Source organism: Myotis daubentonii, chromosome Y (assembly GCF_963259705.1).
Source record: "Myotis daubentonii chromosome Y, mMyoDau2.1, whole genome shotgun sequence".
Classification (NCBI taxonomy): domain Eukaryota; kingdom Metazoa; phylum Chordata; class Mammalia; order Chiroptera; family Vespertilionidae; genus Myotis; species Myotis daubentonii.
The window spans coordinates 16,088,399-16,105,895 of record NC_081862.1 but is presented as its reverse complement, the minus strand read 5'-3'; the positions used below and the strand labels follow the sequence as shown (position 1 = coordinate 16,105,895).

The 17,497-nt window shown below is 44.8% G+C and overlaps 1 non-coding gene across 1 annotated transcript; it reads left to right on the top strand.

Moving 5' to 3' along the window:
• The first annotated feature begins 1,182 nt into the window (after positions 1 to 1,182).
• On the top strand, positions 1,183 to 1,289 carry LOC132225660 (U6 spliceosomal RNA). The gene has a single exon (XR_009450970.1). It is a non-coding gene; the product is annotated as a U6 spliceosomal RNA (small nuclear RNA).
• The last annotated feature ends 16,208 nt before the right edge of the window (positions 1,290 to 17,497 follow it).

The window sequence follows — 17,497 nt, the reverse complement described above, 5'->3', positions numbered from 1 at the left end:
AAGAACATACAATGGAGTCAAGATAAATGGTATTGGGAAAATTGGACGGATACATGCAAGAAAATTAAACTAGACCACCAACTTACACCATACACAAAAATAAACTCAAAATGGATAAAGGACTTAAATGTAAGACAGGAAACCATAAAAATACTAGAAGAATCCAAAGGCAACAAAATCTCAGACATATGCTGAAGCAATTTCTTCACCGATACAGCTCCTAGGGCATTGAAAACTAAAGGGAAAATAAACAAATGGGACTACATCAAAATAAAAAGCTTCTGCACAGCAAAAGAAACCATCAATGAAACAACAAGAAAACCCACTACGTGGGAAAACATATTTGCCAATGTTATATCTGACAAGGGCCTAATCTCCAAAATTTATAGGGAACTCATACAACTTAATAAAAGGAAGATTAAACAATCCAATCAAAAAATGGGCCAAGGGCCTAGACACCTTTCAAAAGAGGACATTCAGAAAGCCAAAAGACATATGAAAACATGTTCAAAGTCACTAATCATCTGAGAGATGCAAATCAGAACAACAATGAGGTACCATCTCACACCTGTCAAAATGGCTACCATCAACAAATCCACAAACCACAAGTGCTGGAGAGGATGTGGAGAAAAAGGAACACTTGTGCACTGCTGGTGGGAATGCAGACTGGTGCAGCCACTATGGAAGACAGTATGGAGTTTCCTCAAAAAACTAAAAATGGAACTCCCATTTGACCCTTTGGTCTCACTTCTAGGAATATAGCCCTAGAAAGCAGAAACACCAATCAGAGAGGATATATGCACCCATATGTTAATAGCAGCACAATTCACCATAGCTAAGATCTGGAAACAGCCTAAGTGCCCATCAGTAGATGAATGGATTAGAAAACCATGGTACATCTACACGATGGAATACTATGCTGCTGTAAAATCGAAGGAACTCTTACCATTTGCAATGGCATGGATGGAAGTGGAGACCATTATGCTAAGTGAAATAAGCCAGTCAATGAAGGAAAAACACCACATGATCTCACTCACTCATGGCTAATAAAGACTATTATAAACAAGTAAAATAATAAGACTATTGGCTCATGAAAGAGTGCATTCATTCTTTCTTTTAAAAACATACTGAGATCTTAATTTTTCTAAATAATACATATAGTTATTAAAAATAAAGAGAACTGTGCTTGCTTCGGCAGCACATGTACTAAAATTGGAATGATACAGAGAAGATTAGCATGGCCCCTGCGCAAGGATGACTTGCAAATTCATGAAGCGTTCCATATTTTTTTATATGAAATGCTGAAAGGTATTCTTTAAGAAGAGGAAGAAGAAGGAAAGGAAAAGATAAAAATTATGAACAACTGATACATATCTATCAAGAAGTGAATCTAAAAATCAAGTGAATAAAAAATCTGATCAGAGTAAACTGGTGAATATAATAGAATTGGGCATGGAGAGGGGGTGGACTGACATTCTTGCAGGGGAAAGGGATGTGGGGGGTGTGGGGGGCATGGGAGGAGACTGGACAAAAATCGTACACCTATGAATGAGGACAGTGTGGGGGTAATTGCAGAAGATGGTGTGGGAACTGGGTGGAAGGGAGCTATAGGGGAAAACAGGAACAACTGTAATAATCTGAACAATAATGATAAAAAAATAAATGAAGCAGTGTGTTACTTCTTCATGGCATGCTGCCCTGTTTCCAGTTAGGGAGGGTAAACAATTTACATATTCTCCTTAGAAAACCTAAATGGAAAAAAAAGGATTGGGGAACCTCCACCAAGGCTGCAAAACAATTCTTGACCTCCTTCCTGTGACATTTTGTATGTCCTCAACCTTGTAAGGAATAGTATAAATAGGGAAAAATTTAATATGGAATGATATAAAAGTTTGAAGAAGTCTAAATGTAGGCATCCTTTTGCTTATTTAAATAACATCAGCACTTTCTGAAGTGGTTATACTAAGATTGAAACAGAGATTACCACTTAAATGGAAGCAGTTAGCTTTCCTGACTATGCTTCTGGATGGAGTGAACAAAAGCGCCCCTAGATTGTGATATGTATTTTATTGGAGAATTATTCATGCACTTTCTCTGCAACTATTTGACATTTAATGTACCACAAAGGGTATGATCACTCAAACTATGAGTTATCTTGAATCCTCACTATTCTTAATAGTGAATATAAACAAACATCATGAATGGGAAAGGTTTTTAAAAACTCACCTCTTGGACTGTTGAGTGTATAGTTATCAACAAGTCTTCCAACTTCAATTTTAAAAATTACCCCAATACTGTGTGGTTTTTTTTAACATTCTTTTTATTGAAATAGTGTATGTGAAATTACTTGAAAATTTTGGAAGCTGGGACCTCAACTTTTTAAGGATTTTAAAATCTAGCCTGTCAGATTGTACATTGTGGGGTGGAACAAACCATGGATGGTATGGCTCAGTGAGCCCCTTTTTCATTGCCAGCTGGTATGCTCCTGGATTGGTGAAATACTTAACAAAGCCATTTGGACGCCAAATTTACTCAGCCTAATTTCTCCACTGTAGGTTTGTATTGATAATGTATTATAGTACAGAGAAATACAACAAGACAAACAATACAAAATGTCCCAGCATGAAATAGACCACTTTATATATAATCCCATGGGGAAGTGGACTAGAAAGGAAGATTAAAGGGGAAGAAGGAACAGCATAAAAATCCTGACCATGACAAAAGGCTCCTTCTTGTATTTCTAAATGGATATTCAGGGTATCAAAACCCTAAGCTATGTACATACTTATATATATATATATATATTGACTTCACAGAGGAAGGGAGAGGGAGAAAGAGTTAGAACCATCAATGGTGAGAGAGAATCATTGATTGGCTGCCTCCTACAAGACATCTACTGGGCTAAGAGCCCAAAGCATGGGCATGTCCCGGCCTGGGAATTGAACCCTGACCTCCTGGTTCACGGGTCGAAACTCATCCACTGAGACAAGCAGGCCAGGCTTTGGCTCTTCTTTATTCAGAGTCTTCCCTTTGACATTTGTGTGCTCCAGCTGCCCTGTATCCAGCCTGCCTGACTGCTGTGGAGATTGGTGGACTCTGGGGTACATTCTAGTAGTAAGGAACCTACTATGTGTGCCTTACTCTCCCCGCTTGCTTTCTGATGGCATAGAGACCCTGCCCATAGGGCCTTCATGTACAAGATGCCTGTGCACCAGCAGTCACCTCCTATCCAGGCCCCTTTTGTGCCCATATTCACAGATGTGGTCTCTATCAAAGCTTTCTAAGACTCATTGCCTTAATACTATGCTTTTCTGAATATTTTGATGGAAAAGTCCAGATTCCAATAAAGAATTTTGCTAGATTTCTCAGTTGTGGTCTCCAGAACAAATAAAGCATCAAGTGCAGGACACTTGGTTTTAGAGGCAACAAGCAGCAATGAGTTTTCTATTATTGTGTTTTAATATGGCGGGTTTTTTAAAATTAACTCTTTAGAGAGAGGTGAATGGAGAGAGATAGACACAGGAGCATGCATTCCTGTTAGAGAGAATGTTGGATGCCTGGGGACTGAACCTGCAACCTGGACATGTGCCCTGGCCAGAAATCAAATCGGTGAACTTTCTGGTGCACAGGACAATGCCCAGACACACTGACCAGGGTGCACTGACTTTTATTTTCTTCCTTATCTTGCATCTGATGGTTAATAAATACCATCAATGCTATTAACAGTGGGCAATTCCAGAGGAGGACATGCTGACAAGAGCTTTACATAAGTTGGCCCCACAGGTGAATCTCCCCACAAGGTAATGGGCACGAGCTCTATGTGTGGAGGAATTAATACCCAGACCACAGGATGTTTTGCCTATGCCCTTCCTCCCTCAGAACCTGCCCATTTGTATACTTTTCCTCAAATTTCAGAGGTTCTGATTCCCATTATGGACACTATTTCCTGTGAAGGTGGGGATGGAAAGACAAGGTGCATGTCAGACAGCGGGACAGGGAGAGGGACAGGGAGAGAGAATATAGAGAGGAAGCGAACGAGAGTGTTTGCTGTAAGAGATATACTTTTTCTGAGCCTTGTTCTCTTATCCTCTTTTTGGGGGGGTAAGGAACTCACCGACTGCTACATAGACTTCAGCATTTTCTCTTCCCACTAGAAGAAGCAGACTGTGCCTGGCCAGTGTGGCTCAGTAGGCCTATGAACCAAGAGGACATAGTTAAATTCTCAGTTGGAGCAGGGGCTGGAGTTTACACCTGGATCCCCAGGTGGATGTGCAGGAGAAAGCCAACCAATGATTTTGTCTCATTATTGATGTTTTATCCATCTCTCCCTCTCCCTTCCTCTCTGAAATCAGTAAGAAATGTACTTAAGAAACGGGAAAATGAGCTCCTACGCTGATGGGCCCAAGCTAGAAGAGTGGAAGGTAGAAGAAAAAGAAAGGAATACCAATAGTAAGTGAATGAAGGGACAGGTGCTGTGCGTGACAAGCTAGGAAGTTGTTGACACCCAGCAGAGAGCAGAAAGCAAATGAGTGGCTGGCACTGAATGAGAGGCAGTAGAAGGAGAAAAAGCAGGTCTGACTTCCTCACAATTAGGGAGACATACAGGCAAATGGAGCCCTGCCCCTGGGCCTGGATGTGTGGCCTTCTCCCTAGGTGCTCCTCTGGCAGGCCACTCAGTGAGCAAACTGAGACAGCCTAGGGCCAGAATGCAGTGGCAGGTGGGCAGGGAGCCTGTTCCTTGCTGGCCAGCTAACTGTCCATTGACTGTGGGATCCAACAGCACACTAGGACATCTCCCTTTCACTTGGTTGTATTGCCCCTCAGCGTGGTCCTCCATACTCCCATCTCCCCAGTGTGACCTTCACCTGTGTCCACTTAAATGCTCTCCAGGAACTGGCTCAGGGTTGTTCACTCTTCAGACCCAGGGCCTGTCACTGGCTGAGAGTTGCTTTACCACCTCCTTGATTGATGGGAAGGAGGATCATGATGGGAAATTCTTCTAACATTAGACCATCCTCTACCAAAGGATGTCCTATTCTTAGGACAGGACACAGAACAAAGCAGAGGTTTATGCCAGCTTAGTATTTTGCTGAAAAGAATGTAAATGTGTTTATAGGCCGCAGGAACTTGAATTCAAGAAGGGGCTGGATCCAGGGGAATGACAGGCATGGACTTGTGAGGCCAGGGCTCTGGCTCCCTGGCAGGCTGATGTCCCTTTCAGTACTGGGGGACTGACTTGTGCACAGGGAAGCCCTACCATGGAGCAGCCACAGGCCAGTGGGGAGGAGTGTTTGAGTTCAGGGCCTGGGCTAGTTACCCGTGACGGCCCCAGACAAGTTGTACCTCGGTGGTGCTCACTAGAAACCACTTGTTCCAGTCCCTGTGGATGCACCTTGTGTCCGCTGACTCACTAATAGAGAGACAGAGAGGCCCAGCTTTTCTGTAGGCTCTTCTCTACCCCCTGCATTGTGATGCCCAAACAACTCTGATATTCTAGGCAGAGGGACCACATGACAGATTATCACAGGGGTGTTGACCAGAAAATTCCAGACTGGCTGTTTAGGTTTCTGGTAGAGGTCAAACAGTAATGAGTTCAGCAGTTGAGTCTAGACTTGGTATCATGGGCTTTTAGCCTGAGGGTGCCACCTGGGGGCTGAGATTTTCTCTTTAACACAGACATTACATGCACCAGGCAGAAACTGGAAAATTGTAGGAGCCCAAGCTCAGGCAGCTTCTGTGAAATCCCAGTGTCCAGGAGATACAAGGAGGCAGGAGGGACCACTTAGAATGACCTAGAAACAAAGTCTGAGCCAAACATGCCTTCTTCAGGAGCAAAAAACACTCCTCTATCAACAACCCCCATGTAGAGCATGCTTTCCCAGGGCATGTGCTGTGGTACTGGGGGCAGGAGAACTTCCTGCCCAGTATTGGACAGACCCGCCTACTCCCAGCACCCACACATGAATTTGGGGGATGTTTTCACCACATTCTGGTCACCTGCCACATGCTCTCATCATGGCCCTCACTTATGTACAGGACATAGTAGCCTCTGAGCCCATGAGTAGGGCCGTCCTGTGCAACCTCCTTCTCCAGTCACAAAATTTCTAGTGGGATCCCAGGTCATCTGCCCTTGTGACCTTTTCTGAAGGAAGGGGGTCCTCAGAATGTGCTCCAAGTCTGGGACCCTCTTTATGCATCCCTGGAATGTCAGTTAGCCCATCAGCAACCTGATGCTGGGGACACCCACTGATAACAGAAATCAGGAGTTCTCGCCAATTCTACTGAGCTGTTTTGGAGAACGTGACAAGCTACAGTGAACAGAAGGAAAATCAACATCCCAGCTGCCTTTCTGGATCCAAAGAGGCACCAAAGAGGCAGGAGGATGTCCTTCCTGGGTTCCACAGCAAGCCCTGCCTCTGTGGGCCTTCAGAGGCCCTGGGGACCAGTCCCCATGCATGGGCTTTCCCATCGTCTGCTCTCTTAACCCAGCCTTTGAGCAGACACCCTTCCACCTGACTTCTTTCCCTCTGCAGTAAGACGTCTTCCTACCCTGATGTATTTTGTCCTCTGTGCCTTTTTCAAACTCACAAGTCTCTGCTGGCACTACCTGCCCTGCCTGTGCCCAACAAGACCTGGTTTCACTTCAGAGCCAATGACATCTAGACCTAAACAAGGGATTGCCCCTCTTTCTTGCTCCCCAAGGAGAACATGCCTCACATCCAAGACAGGCTTGGGTCTAGCTCTTTAATGCCAAGGGCAGTGCTTCTAGAGGCACAGGGGAGGTGCATGAGGAAGAGCACTCACTCTGGGCTAGAGGGACAGGGCAGAAAATGGCCCGGAGAATCCCATGAGGAACCCAGAATGAGGGACAAAAGGGAAATGGCAGCATGTATGGGCCAGTCTTGCTGAATCTGAGATCTGCATCCCTTAAATATCAGAGACATAATCTACCTGATTATGCAGACGGCGGTGGTGGCGGGGAGGGGTTGGGATGCAGGGCTGGCCTGGCGTAGATGAGGTGCCAGTGACATTCCCAGATCCCAACCCCAAAGGCACTGAGTCATTCCAATATAGAGTGCAGGGCAAGGTGTGGAGAATGGCGCACACACCAATCCTGGACACAAAGAAGAGGAGAGGTCTAGAGGGAAAGGGAGGGCCCAACCATGGCATTCAGGCCTGCAGAGGGATGCTTCTTGTGAAGACTGCACTTCTGCCCCATCAGATGGTAAGAATTATGCTTCTGACCAGAGAAGGAGAGAATGGGTCCTGCTACTGCATCCCTGTCATCCACTTACCCTAAATCTCCAACTCTAAGCCAGAGGAAGAGTATTGTGGCTGAGAGGAAAAGCAGATGCCATAGGCTGTACAGCCCATTCCACTGCTGATTGTTTTCTGGAGAGGGTTCCATAAGCCTCAGGGTCACAGAAGGTCTGTCTCCATACTTGACAGGAAATCCATCTATGCCCTATGTGAGGGCTGGCAGGAGGCACTGGCACAGAGTGGACATCTTCTCAGGGATGTCCATGGGTCAGCTGATCCTCACCCGCCAAATCCAGACAGCTCTCCTCACTCTTCTATCCTTGATTTACTCTAAAAAATTTACTGAGTGCCGACGGGTACATCCACTGTTATTCTGGGTGATCAGCTGGGACACCTCAAATGAGAATTTCATGGTCTTCCTCAGAGTGTCTCTGAGGCATGAACCCTCACTCAATTGAGGAGACAAACAAACAAACAAACAAACAAAACAACTGAACTGCAAAATGAGTAAATCACAGACTAGTCTTGCTTTGCACTGTAGAGCACACCACACAGAATGGTACCTCCAGCTAATACCCTGCCCAGCAATCCTAATAACCATAGGAAAAGTTGTTATTTTTCAATGGCTATTACAGAGTTTTGTCACAACATTAAAAAAGTCTGTTATAAACATACCATACATGTAAATAAATAAAGTAGTTAAATCACTACTTAGCACCCTGTGATTTTAAATGTTTGAGAATTAAAAACTGACATGCGTCTTTGCAAACTATTTCAAAAGTAGTTTAAACACGGCTTGCGGGTCTTCTGCTCATACAACTTTCCACACAGAGTGAGAATCTTTTCCATGCCCTGGTGAACTGTCACATTGCTTACTAGTTTTGGATAAGCTTCCAAGGTCCCATCCTTCCTGCTGCCTACTTGGGCACCCGTCTCTGGGAGAGTTCCTTTAGTGTGAGGCTCTTTGGCCTCCTGACTTGCCATGGGACCTCTCCATCTTCTTTTTGGTCACAACCATGTTGCTCATTTACACTTCTCTGGGAGCTGGCCATTGTGAACCTGAAGCTGGGTTCTGAGTCACGATGATGAGTAAAAGTAATTCCTCATGTTTGGCAGAATTTAAGAAATTACGGAAGCATTTCACTTTCCACGTCTCATTACTTCTCTCTTCAGGCAAGAGACCGTGGCAGGGGCCATCAATTTACTTCCTTCTCCATGTTCAGTATCTGAGGCGTGAATCAGTCGCCTGCACTTGTATCTCTGAGTGGGTCATGGGACGGTGACACAAGAACAAGGCCCTGGTTACTGATGTAAGGTTCTCATGGCCATCACCTGGGCCAGCCTGATCTGAGTGTGCCTAGAGAAGTCACCGGAGAATGGGAACATGCCACTCTATGTGTGGCAGCGGTGGACACGATCAGGGTAATGGGAAGACAGCAGGAGTGTCCATTTAGGTGACAAACACTAACCGCAATCCAGGTTCACAGCAGGTCTGTACTCTGTCTTGGTCTATAGACCCAGCCAGTTCTTCCAGTCAAATGGGGGAGGGGAAAACATGTTGGAAGAAATAATGACAGAAAACTTCCCTGATACAGGCCAGAAAATAACTATGCAAGTCCGAGAACTACACAGAGTCACAAATAAGATGAACCCCAAAAGACCAACACCAAGCCACATCATAATTAAACATCAATGCAAAATATAGAATCATAAAGGTTGCCATAGAGAGACAGAAAGTTACCTACAAGGCATCTCCCATTAGAATATCAACAGATTTCTCAACAGAAACACACGAGGCCTAAAGGGAATGGAATGAAATATACAAAGTGAGGTAAAACAAGGGGCTGAATCCATACCCAGCAAGGCTATCATTCAAAATTGAAGAATTAATAAGGAAATTGACAGACAAAAAAGGGCTATGAGTGCTTATTACCACCAAGTCAGCAATGCAAGAAATGCTAGAGGGATAGAAGTAAAAAGAAGAAACAGAAAGGCAAGAAGAAGCACAAACATTAAGAATAAATATGACAAACAAGTACTTACAATAATAGCATTAAAGGTAAATGGATTCAGTGCTCCAATCAAGACATAAGGCAGCTGAATGGATAAGGAAACAAAACCCATATTTTGCAGTCTGCAAGAGACTCACCTCAGAGCATAGGATAAACACAGACTGATAGTGAAAGAGGGAAAAATAAATTTTCAACAAATGGAAATGAGAAAAAAGCTGGGGTGGCAATACTTATATCTGAACAAAATAGAAGTCAAATGAAGGTCATAGCAAGGGATAAGGAAGGCCACTACACAAAACTAAAAGGAGCAAATCAACAAGAGGATATAACTCTGGTAAACATATATGCACCCAGTACAGGAGTGCCCAAATACATAAAACAACTTCTGGAAGGTATCAAGGGATAGATAGATAGCAATAGTGTCAAAGTAGGGGACTTCAATACCTCACTGACACCACTGGATAAATCCTCTAAACAAAAAACCTCCAAAAAAACAGCAATCCTAAATGACTCTCCAGTTCAGATGGACTTGCCATCTCCAGAACATTTCATCCCAAAGCTACCAAATATACATTCTTCTCCAGTGCACATGGGACATTTTGAAAAATAGGCCACATATTAGGACACAGGGAAAGTCTCCTCAAATTCAGGGGGATAGAAATCCTAATAAGAATCTTCTCAGGTCACAATGGCATAAAACTAGAAATCAAGTGCAATAAAAACAATGAAAAAAAAAATCAAACACTTGGAGGCTAAATAGCATGGTACTAAACAATGGTTCGGTTACCAACAAGATCAAAGAAGAAATAAAAAGCATCCTGGAAACAAATGACAATGAAAACACACAATCCTAAAATCTATGGGACACAATGAAAGCAGTCCTGCAAAGGTGAGTAAGACCTCTACAGGCCTACCTCAAAAAACAGGAAAAAATGGTAATAAATTAAGTAATTCTTTCTAAATAATTAGAAAGAGTGCAACAATAAAAGCCCATATTACCAAAAAAGAAAGTGATAATAAAGATCAGAGCAGAAATAAAGGCCATAGAGACCAAAAAAAAAAAAAATAATACAAAAGATCAATGAAACCTAGAGCTGGTTCTTTGAAAAAAGGAAAAAAAAAAATGATGAACCTCTAGCCAGGCTCACCAAGAAACTAAGAAAGGGGACCCAAATAAACAAAATCAGAAATGAAAGAGTTGAAGTAACAAATGACCCGGCAGATACACAAAGGATTGTAAAAATTATAACAACTCTACTCCAACAAATGGAAAACCTGGACAAAATGGACACATTTCTAGACAAACACAAGCTTCCAATATTCAATCAGGAAGAAGCAAAAAACCTGAACAGGCCTATAACTACTGATAAAATTGAAACAGTAATCAAAAAGCTTCGGAAAAACAAAAGCCCTGGACCAGATGGCTTCACAAGGGAGTTTTTCCAAACATTCAAAGAAGAACTAAAACCAATCTTTCTCACACTATTTCAAATAATTCAAGAGGACGGCATACTTCCAAGCTCTTTTCATGAAGCCAGCATTACCATAATCCCAAAACCAGAAAAAGACACCCCAAAGAAAGTGACTTACAGGCCAATATTCCAGATGGACATTGATGCTGCAATTCTCAACTAAATTCTAGCAAACCGGACAAAGCATTACATTATAAAGATCGTACACCATGACCAAGTGGGATTTATTCCAGGGATGCAAGGATGGTACAATATCCACAAATCAATGAACATGAAACATCACATAAACAAATTCAGAGAGAAAAACCACAGAATCATATGACCTGGTGCAGAAAAATCATTTGACCAAGTGCAACAGCCTTTTCTGATAAAAACACTCAGCAAAGTAGGAATAGAGGATCATCCTTCCACATAATAAAAGCCTTATATGACAAACCTACAGCCAACATCATACTCAATGGGCAAAAACTAAAACCATTTCCCTCTAGAACAGGAACAAGACAGGGACACCCACTTTCACCACTCCTGTTCAACACAGTACTGGAAGTCCTAGTCAGAGTGATCACACAAGAAAATGAAATAAATGGTTCCCAAATTGGAAAAGAAGAAGTAAATTGTCATTATTTGCAGATGACATGATACTGTACATAGAAAAACCCAAACACTCCTTCAATAGTTTAGTAAACTTAATAAATGAATTCGGCAATGTAGCAGACTACAAAATTAACGCCAAGAAATATAGGCATTTTTATACACCAATAGTGAACTTACAGAAAGAGAGATTGAAAAAAGAATCCCATTTATCATCCCACCAAAAAAATTAAGATACCTAGGAATAAACTTCGATAAGGAGGTAAAAGACCTCCACTCAGAAAACTAGAAGATGTTGAAAAAGAGATAGAGGAAGACATAAAGATATGGAAGAACATAACTTGTTCATGGATTGGTAGAAATAACATCATTATAATGGCTATACTACCCAAAGCAATCTACAGATTCAATGCACTCCGCATTAAAATACCAACAGCATATTTCACAGACCTAGAATCAACCCTCCAAAAATCCATCTGGAATTTAAAAAAGACCACAAATAGCAGCATCAATCGTGAGAAAGAAGAACAAAGTAGGAGGGATCTCAATACCAGATATCAAGCTGTATTATAAAGCTACTGTGGTCAAAATTGCCTGACACTGGCACAAGAATAGACATATATGCCATTGGAATTGAATAGAGAACCCAGAAACCAATTCAAACCACCAAGCTCAATAAATATGTGACAAAGGAGGCAAAACATACAATGGAGACAAGACAGTCTCTTCAATAAATGGTGCTGGGAAATTTGGTCAGACAAATGCAAAAATGAAACTAGGCCACCAACTGACAACATGCATAAAAATAAGCTCAAAATGGATACATAACTTGAACATAAAGCTGGAAACTATAAAAATAATAGAGGAATCCATAGGCAGCAGTCTCAGATATATGCGGAAGGAATCTCTTCACAGACACGGCTCTTGGGCCAATGGAAAATAAATTTAAAATAAACAAATGGGACGACATTAAAATAAAAAGCTTCTTCATAGCAAAAGAAACCATCATCAAGACAAAAACAAAGCCCACTGCATGGGAGAACATATTTGCCAAAGGACCTAAATAGATACTTTTCCAGAGAGGACAAAAGGAAGGCCAAGAGACACATGAAAACATGCTCAGAGTCACTAATCATCTGACAGACCCAAATCAAAAGGACAATGAGGTACCACCTCACAGCTTTCAGAATGGCTATCCCCAACAAATAAACAAAGTGCAAGTGCTGGTGAGGATGGGGGGAAAATAGAACCCACCTTCACTGATGGTGGGAATGCAGACTGGTGCAACCACTATGGAGAATAGTATGGAGTTTCCTCTAGAAACTAAAAACGAAACTCCCATTTGACCCAGTGATCCCACTTCTAGGAATATATCCCAGGAACCTAGAATAACCAATCAGAAAGTATACATGCACATCTATGTTCACTGCAGCACAATTTACAATAGCTAAGATTTGGAAACAGCCTAAGTGCTGGTCAGCAGATGAGTGGGTTAAAAAGCGGTGGTACATCTACACATTGGCATAGTATGCTGCCACAAAAAAGGAAGGGGCACTGACTATTTGCAACAGCATGGATGGAGTTGGAGAGCATTATGCTAAGCAAAGCCAGTCAGTCAGTCCAAGAAAGATAAATATCACATGACTTCACTCATCTGTGGATTATAATGAACAACATAAACCGATGAACAAAAGCAGATCCAGAGACAGAGAAGCATGGATCAGACCATCACCCTCAGAGGGAAGGTAGGGGAGGGTGGGGCTAAGGGGGAGAGATAAACCAAAGGGCTTGTTTGCATGCCTATAAGCCTAGCCAAAGGACGCAGACAACAGGGGTGGTGAGCATGAGGTCATGATTGCAGGGTGGGGGAGGGGGTTTGGGGACAGTGGGGGATAAGAACACATATGTAATACCTTAATCAGTAATAAAGAAAGAAAAGGAACCCAGGAATATATCATCAGGTGAGAATTAACATACTCACACTCACGCACACTCAGGCACACTCACACTCACACCAGGAGAGGGCTCTGCTGCTCTCAGTGGGAATCACCTCTTATCTCCCAGCCTGACCACCGCTTTCTCACCAGCTGAACCAGAGGACAATGATGAGTGACGGGCCTGGTGCTATGCGGAAAGCGACCTCTCCCTCCTGGACACTGCCCACTGTCCAGCAGCTACTTTTCGGTCCCGTCTCTGTCCCCCACGCCCTGAGAAGGGCTGGGCTGGCCTGAGAGCCCACAGACTTGAGGAGCCAGATCCCCGGGGAGTTTGTACCGGGGGCTGTGGTGGCGCCCTTGGTCAAGTGCAAACTCGGCCAGCTGAGGTCACACAATAAAGGCCGAAGCCTGAGTTCCATGAATTGTTGCATCTAAGTCTTCTCACCGAGCTCCCACTCTGGTGCAACACGCGGCCGACCTCACCCCAGCGAGCCATGTTTGGACCTCAGGCGTTCAAGCCAACCAGGTGGGAGCTCATTTCCAGATAGAAAAAGCCGGCGGGGGAGGGGCTGCGGATTACCAGTGACTAGAGCAAATTCACCCCCTGAACAGCAAGTTCACCCCCGGAGGCAGCGAGAACCCAGAGGGTGCACTTACCTTTTCCACAAGCCATGCTCCTCACCGCATGGTCTCCCGCTCAGCAGGGAGCCTGGCGGAAAGGAAGTGGTGAGGGGCGCTGCCTGGCAAGCTTCCTGGGGCTGTGCCCTGGTTCCTTTGGGGGCGAAATCTCGCGAGATCAGGAGATCAGGAGCAACCCAAGATCATGGAGCTGGAGGGGCCGGGGGGGGGGGGGGGGCGGGGGCGTGTCTTAACAGGCACAGAGAAGGAGGGGACAGAGGAGCCTGTGCCACACCCACCAAACTACAAGGGGAGGCAGAGGGTGGGTGGCTGTCAGGGGGACCCTGTGCTTCTAGGCATGAGGGTGGGGGCGGTCGCGGATGTGGAGGGAGAAACAGGAGGCTGCGACCCCCAGCTAACCTCCCACTCGCCACGCCTAGTCTGTGTTTCTGGGGACCCCTTTCCCTCTGTGGTTGTGGCTGCCACTTACCTACCTCGTTCCCTGGGCAAGGCTTGGCGCTCCACTCCCACCCTACCACAGCCCTCTGTCTGGAAAAGTGCTCCCTGCCCTGGGCTAGTCCACTGTCCCTGCTGTCTGGATGGGGACATGTTAGTAGCCACAGGGGCAAGGAGAGCTGGCCAGATACAATTACATTGTCTCTCTCCACAGGTGATCTCCTCAGTCTTCCCCTGGGGTTTGAGCCACCAGAGCTCTTTGACAAGCCCTGAATCCAGCCTTTGCTCTGCTCACCTCCCCTAAGCCTTCAGGTGATGGCAGCCTCCCTGCCTTCCTCCCCCCTCATGAAGGGGTTCTCCTCTCACCAACAAACCCCTTTGGCAAAGTCACCCCTGGGCCTGAAAGCAGAACAGAGTGGGCAGGAGGCTCCTGAGGAGGAGCAGGCCAACAAAGCTGAGGAGAGGTGGGGAGGCACCAGCCACAGCCTGGTGCTCAGGCGCAGGCAGAGCTGCCCCTTAGCTGAACCTTAACCCAGGGCTCTCCTCTCAGGTGGCGCATCCAGGGGGCACAGGGGGCCTGGCATGCTCAGTCTGACAGGTTTTGCTGCCTGCTTTTCCATAGTCTCTTTAGGAGACAAAAGTCAGGCTGTGAGGAGAGAGGGAGAGGGGAAGAGCAAAGCTGAGGCCCAGCCCTGTCATCCAGGCTGGCCTGAGGCATCTCCTGGGGGTCTTTGGAAATCAGCTTCTGATAGTGGGGAAGGGCGTGTAATAAGAATAGAGCCGCACTTGTTTAATCATTACTTGCAAACTATAAATACGAGGCCCTGGGATACTGGAGGATGAAACAGGCTGTACTGAAAACAGGCTGCCTCCATGGCCCATTATTCAGAAAAGAATTGCATTTTGGGTAGAGACCAGGCACAGGACAGGCTTTGATTTGACAGCTGTGCCCGCACCCTGACCCCCTCCTTCGGTCTTTCTCAGGAAGGCTGACCATTCCAATCTTATCCCAGGAAGGAGCTGAGCTGTTCCTAAAGTCCTAGCAGATTAGCCACCTTGTGGTCAGCCTTTGAGCTCCTGAAGGGCAGACAGCAGGCCCTCCCTCCCCTTTGCATGTGACACTTGAAGCCTGCAGCTACAGGTAGCTATCTTTTCCCCAAGAGGCTGAGAGCCGAATTTCCAGCGTGAGCCACTGCTCTCCCCATACTGACCATATCCTTGGATAAACACTCATTGTGTGGTTCAACCCAGTCTCTGCTTAACTTGGCTCAAATAGTGACAGGCAGCCTCAGACACATTGTGCTGCCTTGTTCTTCCTCACTCAGACTTGGGGAATATTCAGAGTCTGCAAACTGTGAAACCTTTTCTGAGAGTGAGAGTGGGCAGAGGACACTGTCATGCAGGTGACCCTGCATCTCTTCACCATAGGCTGTGGGGAGGTCATGGGGGTGGAGCATAACAGCAGGGTGGTAAGGCTTGCTTCTTGTGTGTCCCTACCCTGCCATTCTTCCAGACATTCCCCTTGCCTATGAACTAGGAGAGTTTAAGGTTTCCAGCTACATAGAAGGAGGAATGAGGACAAATGAGGCCAGTGCACTCAGCCCCAGTGGATCTGACATTGTCACCTAGAGCAGAGCAGATAAAAAACAGAAACAGAAACAACTCCACTATTTCACCTGTGACCTAGAGATTCAGCATAGCCCTACCCCCTCTCTCCTAGATGCATATGACAACTATTTGTCCTGGGGTGGCTGCTTATGCCATGCTCAGAGCTACACACAGTTTCTCCTCACAGAGTTTAGGATGAAAATAGAAAACACACACACAAACACACACACGCACACACGCACACACACACACACACACACACACACACACACACACACACTCACACCAAAACCCAACAAGACAATTATCTACAAATGGCTCTTTGTAACTAATTCTGTCAAGAAAACAAAGGTGATGGTATGGAAAGTTACAGAGGCAGGAAGTCTCCTGCTTGAGGGTTGTACAAGGAGGGGCCATCGGAGCTTGGAAGGATCCTGTTCAGGGCATGAGGACAGACTGCATAATTTCTGGGAGAGTAAAGTGCTTGACCAATTTGAGAATGCAAGAGACACTGGGGCACAGAGGTGGGTGATAGAGTGACAGAGAGGGCAATGGATGCATCCCTGGAAGGTGAAATTCAAAGGGAATCTATTTGAAGTTTGTCCACCCTTATGTTTATGATGATCTGGTTGCTTGTCAGCATTGCATAGGTTAATGTACTGAAAAGACTGTTATATCAAAAGCAAAATGCAGGCCACCCGACTGATTACATAATGCAACCCTATTCTTGTAAAATTAATTGTGAATATAACATTCATTTATTCCATTGCTTCACCCATTGCCTCACAATGTTCACCATATTCCTAGGTAACAGTAAGCCTGCATAAGGAAGAGGGACTAAAAGTTCCTGGGCCCCACTCTCCTGGGAAATCAGCAATTCATATTTATGAACTTCTTAAAGCAGTCCACATGTCCACTAACAATGATAATGCTAGTTATTTTAAAATACCTTCCTGTATTTTTTACAAGGTTCTCTATCACATTGCCTCTCCTGGACTGGTGGTGAACCAGTTTCATTTTAGAAACATGAAAAGTGTCAGTCAACCAGCACTGCATTATAATGATCACCCTTGTGACTTAAAAACCCTTGAGTGATGGAAGAGAGGGAAACTGGATGCTTTTGAAGGAGCTGCTGTGTGTTTGTGTGTATGTGTGTGTGTGTGTGTGTGTGTGCACATGCACACTCCTGCACAGCTGAGAGAGGATGAGTCTAGCCTGTCCTGTGAGGGGATGAAATAGAGATGAGGTGAAAAGGGTACATGCTTTTGTCTAAAATCACCTACAGTAAGCCTAAGGAGGAAAGAAGCTGCATTCTCAAACTAAGCATACTTGACATGGATAAAACATACAGCCTTTACTGACTAAGGGAAACTTAGCCTTTTGATGTTGTAGCCAGACTCATGCCATGACATTTTGAACTTTAATGCTGTCAGTTTTTTTCAGGTGAAGACACTAAGACGAGGAAGATTAAACAGGGGTCCAAAGCAGGGAGGGCAAATCAAGAAGGAATTTGGGGCTGATTTGTGCTTCCATGACACCCACT